Genomic DNA, 6,050 nt, shown 5'->3' on the forward strand with positions numbered 1-6,050 from the left:
TATAGGTTCGTGAATCAACCAGTGGCCAAGTCTTACTTCCTGACGAAGTAAAAATCTGTGAAAGTGAGTTATAGTCCCACTTTTAAAATCTAATATTTTTGGGATGAGAATACATGCAGGTTTTATAAATAATTTACAAAATAGACATAAGTACGTGAAACTACATTCTATGGTTGAATTATCGAAATCGAATATGCCCCTTTTTATTAAGTCTGGTAATCTAAGAATTAGGGAACAGACACCCTAATTGACGCGAATCCTAAAGATAGATCTATTGGGCCTAACAAACCCCATCCAAAGTACCGGATGCTTTAGTACTTCGAAATTTATATCATATCCGAAGGGTGTCCCAGAATGATGGGGATATTCTTATATATGCATCTTGTTAATGTCGGTTACCAGGTGTTCACCATATGAATGATTTTTATCTCTATGTATGGGATGTGTATTGAAATATGAAATCTTGTGGTCTATTATTATGATTTGATATATATAGGTTAAACCTATAACTCACCAACATTTTTGTTGACGTTTTAAGCATGTTTATTCTCAGGTGATTATTAAGAGCTTCCGCTGTCGCATACTTAAATAAGGACGAGATTTGGAGTCCATGCTTGTATGATATTGTGTAAAAACTGCATTCAAGAAACTTATTTTGTTGTAACATATTTGTATTGTAAACCATTATGTAATGGTCGTGTGTAAACAGGATATTTTAGATTATCATTATTTGATAATCTACGTAAAGCTTTTTAAACCTTTATTGATGAAATAAAGGTTATGGTTTGTTTTAAAATGAATGCAGTCTTTGAAAAACGTCTCATATAGAGGTCAAAACCTCGCAACGAAATAAATTAATATGGAACGTTTTTAATCAATAAGAACGGGACATTTCATTGATCCTCTCGTTCCCAGGTAAACTCAGGTCCACGCTTGGCATTCCATCGAACTCAGACAATTGGAATCTTATTGCGTTTCAAGGTTTTGACCTCACGTTCCATAATTTCGATAGGTTCTTCCACGAAGTGGAGTTGGTCATCAATGGTAAGTTCTTCCAATGGTATGATAAGTTCTGGTGGAGCAAGACATTTCTTCAAATTTGATACATGAAAGGTAGGATGAACGGTACTCAACTGAGTCGGAAGATCCAAACGGTAAGCAACCGGTCCGATATGTTCCAAAATTTCAAAGGGTCCGATGTATCGCGGGTTCAACTTTTCGCGTTTCCCAAAACGAATTACACCTTTCCAAGGTGCAACCTTCAACATCACACGGTCACCTACGTTAAATTCGAAGTCTTTACGTTTAAGATCAGCATAACTCTTTTGGCGATCACGGACAGTCTTAAGTCTCGCCTGAATCTGAGAAATCTTCTCCGTCGTTTCATAGACTATCTCGGGTCCGGTGATTTGCACTTCGCCTAACTCGGCCCAACAAATAGGAGAACGGCGCTTGCGGCCATACAACGCTTCAAAAGGTGCGGCTTTAATACTTGAATGATAACTGTTGTTGTAAGAGAATTCGGCCAGCGGCAGATGCCTTTCCTAAGACTTTCCGAAGTCAATAACACAGGCACGTAACATGTCCTCTAAAGTCTGAATCGTTCGTTCGCTCTGACCGTCGGTCTGGGGGTGATACGCGGTGCTCATGTCGAGACGAGTTCCCAAGGCTTCTTGCAAAGAACGCCAGAATCTGGAAGCTAAACGGGGATCGCGATCTGAGATGATTGATAAGGGCACACCATGATGAGATACCACCTCCTTGATGTACAGTTGAGCAAGTCTCTCCATTGTATCTGTTTCTTTCATTGCTAGAAAATGAGCAGATTTGGTAAGACGGTCAATGATAACCCAGATTGTATCGTATCCGCCCACCGTCTTTGGTAGCTTCGTGATGAAATCCATTGTAATTGCTTCCCATTTCCATTGTGGGATTTCTGGTTGTTGAAGTAATCCAGATGGCCTCTGATGTTCAGCTTTAACCTTCGAACAAGTCAAACACCTTCCAACATAAGTTGCAACATCCTTCTTAAGATTTGGCCACCAATACTGTTCCTTAAGATCGTGGTACATTTTGCCAGCTCCTGGATGAATCGAATATCTCGACTTGTGGGCTTCATCAAGTATAAGGTTCCGTAGATCTCCATAACGAGGTACCCAAATTCTTCCAGCATAACATCGGAGTCCAGACTCCTTAACCTCGAATTTAGAGACGAGAATGTTCAGGTATTCACGAGATATGTTCTCCTCCTTGAGAGCCTCTTCTTGGGCTACTCGAATCTGACTGTTGAGGTTCGAATGGATGGTGATGTTCAGAGCCCAAACACGAAGGGGTACCGTCCTCTCCTTTCGACTTAACGCGTCAGCTACAACATTGGCCTTGCCCGGATGGTAGCGAAGTTCACAATCGTAGTCGTTTAGTGTCTCAATCCATCGACGCTGTCTCATGTTTAGTTGCTTCTGATTGAAGATGTGTTGGAGACTCTTGTGATCGGTAAAGATAGTACTCTTTGTTCCATAAAGATAGTGTCTCCATAGCTTCAATGCGAAGACGACGGCTCCAAGTTCGAGATCGTGAGTAGTGTAGTTTCGCTCGTGGACCTTCAGTTGATGAGATGCATAAGCAATGACCTTCGTTCTTTGCATCAACACACAGCCAAAACCATTCCTCGAAGCATCGCAGTACACAACGAAGTCGTCACTGCCTTCAGGAAGAGATAGGATAGGTGCGGTGGTTAACTTCAGCTTCAGGGTTTGAAATGCTGCTTCTTGCTCTTTTTCCCAAACAAACTTCTTTCCTTTATTAGTTAACGTAGTCAAAGGACGCGAAATCAAAGAGAAACCTTCAATGAACCTTCGGTAATAATCAGCAAGACCTAGAAATTGGCGGATGTGAGTCCGAGTAGTGGGTGTCTCCCACTTGTTGATAGCTTCAATCTTGGCGGGGTCAACTTTGATACCTTGATCACTCATAATATGACCCATAAATTGAACTTCCTTCAACCAAAATTCACACTTGGAGAATTTGGCATAAAGTTGCTCTTGTCTCAAGAGTTCGAGCACTAACCGAAGATGTTGTTCATGTTCTTCTTTGTTCTTGGAGTAGATGAGGATATCATCTATGAAGACGATAACGAATTTATCCAGATAAGGCTTGCAGACACGATTCATGTGGTCCATGAACACAGCGGGTGCGTTGGTTAAACCGAATGGCATCACGAGAAACTCGTAGTGACCATAGCGGGTTCTAAACGCAGTCTTCATCACATCACTCTCCTTCACCCTCAATTGGTGATAACCTGATCGCAAATCGATCTTGGAATAAATGCTCGATCCTTGTAGCTGATCAAAAAGATCGTCAATTCGGGGAAGAGGATATCGGTTCTTAATCGTCAACTTGTTGAGTTCGCGGTAGTCGATACACATGCAAAAAGATCCGTCCTTCTTCTTCACGAATAAAATAGGTGCGCCCCAAGGCGACGAGCTCGGTTGGATAAACCCTCGGTCGAGCAATTCCTGCAGTTGACTCTGCAATTCTTGCAGTTCTGAAGGTGCCAGACGATAAGGCGCACGAGCTACGGGTGCAGCTCCCGGCACCAGATCGATCTGGAACTCCACTGCTCTTGGTGGCGGTAATCCAGGCAGTTCTTCCGGAAAGACGTCGGGGAATTCATTCACGATTCGCACATCATTCACACTCTTCTCCTCTGATTCTAAAGCCTTCACGTGTGCTAAAATGGCAAGTCGTCCTTTCTTCATAATCTTCTGCGCTTTCATACAACTAATGAGGTTCAGCTTCGAGTTACATCTCTCTCCGTAAATAGTCAGTGGCTCACCGTCTCCTTGTGGTATACGAAGAGCTTTATCTCCACAAATAATATCAGCCCTTACCTTGGTCAACCAATCCATACCGACGATCACGTCAAAACTTCCCAGTTTGATAGGTATCAAGTCAATTTCGAAATCCACACCAGCTATATTAATAATAGCTCCTCGGCCAATTTGGTCAACCTTTTCAAGTTTACCGTTGGTTACCTCGACAAGCATACTTTCTTTTAAAGGAACTAATGACCAATTTATCTTATCGCAAAAGTGTCTACATACATAACTTCTATCGGCACCAGTATCAAATAGGACGGAAGTTAAAAGATTGTTGATTGTGAATATACCTGTCACCAAGTCGGGGTTCTCACGTGCATCCCTTGCATTAACATTAAAAGCTCTACCACGCGGTGGTCCGCCGTCCTTCTTCTTATTGGGGCAATCATTCCTAAAGTGGCCCTGCTGTCCATACTCATAGCATTTCCTTGGCCCACTCGGGTTTGTCCTTGCAGCTGGGACGGAAATCTTGCAGTTCTTACCAACATGTCCAATCCTGTTGCACTTTTCACAGACCGCATTACAGTACCCAGTGTGGTGTTTGTAACACCTCTTGCACTGCGGTAGAGTGCCCTTGTAGTTCGGGTTTGAACTTGTGCCGGGGTTGGGGTTTCCACCGTTGTTGTGCCTCTTGGAAGGGGTTTGATCGTAGGTTCTTCCCTTGTTATTATCCCACTTACGCTTCTCACCACTACCCGCTTCAGACTTGGACTTCTCCGGTTCATTGATGAGAATCTGATTCATGAGTGTATGCCCCATTCGCATTGCTTCGAGAAAATTCGGTGGCTTGGACGAGGTGACATTACCCTTAATGGACTTAGGGAGTCCCCAAAAGTATCTCTCCATACGCTTGAATTCCGGGGTGACCATGGTAGGACACATAAGAGCTAACTCAAGAAACCTCCGATTGTAACCATCGAGATCGTTGCCAACAGCTTTCAATTGCATAAACTCTATTTCCATCTTTTGTATCTCGGTTCTCGGACAATACTCATCAATCATAGCCGCTTTAAACTCCTCCCATGGCATAGCATATGCCTCATCAATACCTTGTGCCTGAGCCATGGTGTTCCACCACGTGAGGGCGCCATCAGATAGCGTGCAGGAAGCAAATTTGGTTTTGTTAGACTCGGAACAGTTGCTGACTCGGAATACTGATTCAAGCTTTTCAAACCATCTTGTGAGACCAACAGGCCCCTCAGTTCTGCTGAAGTTATGTGGTTTACAGCTCTGGAATTCCTTGTAGGTGCACTCTTTTCGAACGGGTTGGATAACCGGCGGTGGTTCAGGTTGAGGGTTCATTTCCGCCAAGGCTGCGGCGACTCATTCATTAATCATCTCTTCGATTTGAGCTGTTGTGGGTGTTGTTCGTGTGTTTGCCATTGCCCTTCGAAACAGAAATTTTGACTCAAGTCAAAATCCAGCATACAACATACAATAATACCGTATAAAGTAAACAGGGAAACAACACAACCCATGCCAATATAGTAACGCAACCAGGTATAAATACTGCAAAACCAACATACAGTAACGTAAATAGAACACTGTGCAAGAATTTAACAATACAAAGTTCCATTAATAAAGAGTTGCATACATAAGTTCGTACATTACATAAGGAAAACATGGAGCTACAAACGAGATTACAAAATGAAACCTACTACAAAGCTCTATGGTGACGGTGGGTAAAGGATGTCCAGCACATGGGACATCTGCTCCTCGTGCTCAGTTACCCGAGCACGGAGGATCTCCACCTCCCTTGCTAGTTCCTCGACAGAGGGAGGGGCTGGCAGAGCAGGCGGTGCTGCTGGTGCAGGTGGTGCTGGTGGTGCAGATGGTCCTGCTCCAGAGGTAGATGCTGCATGGCGGTAAGGCTTACGCACGAACGGATCAGCCGGGTAAGGCACCACCCAATTACAGGCGGTAACCCTACGACGCTGACCATGTGCGTCAGTGAATGCTCGTCCTCCGTTGATCCCCAGAATAACGGTGCCATCGAAACGGTACCGCTTCTTCGGCGGGGTGGAGGGTGGCTGGACAGGTGTATCATCAAGGTCCTCCTTGTCGGAATCATCGTCACTAGAGTCGTCTGTGGATGAGTCGTCTGAACTAGCTGGGGGTGACACCACAGGTGGCCCTCCTCGGGCGGCCATCATATGTCGGTATCTGGCGGGT

The sequence above is a fragment of the Rutidosis leptorrhynchoides genome, chromosome 2 (assembly GCF_046630445.1).
Source record: "Rutidosis leptorrhynchoides isolate AG116_Rl617_1_P2 chromosome 2, CSIRO_AGI_Rlap_v1, whole genome shotgun sequence".
Classification (NCBI taxonomy): domain Eukaryota; kingdom Viridiplantae; phylum Streptophyta; class Magnoliopsida; order Asterales; family Asteraceae; genus Rutidosis; species Rutidosis leptorrhynchoides.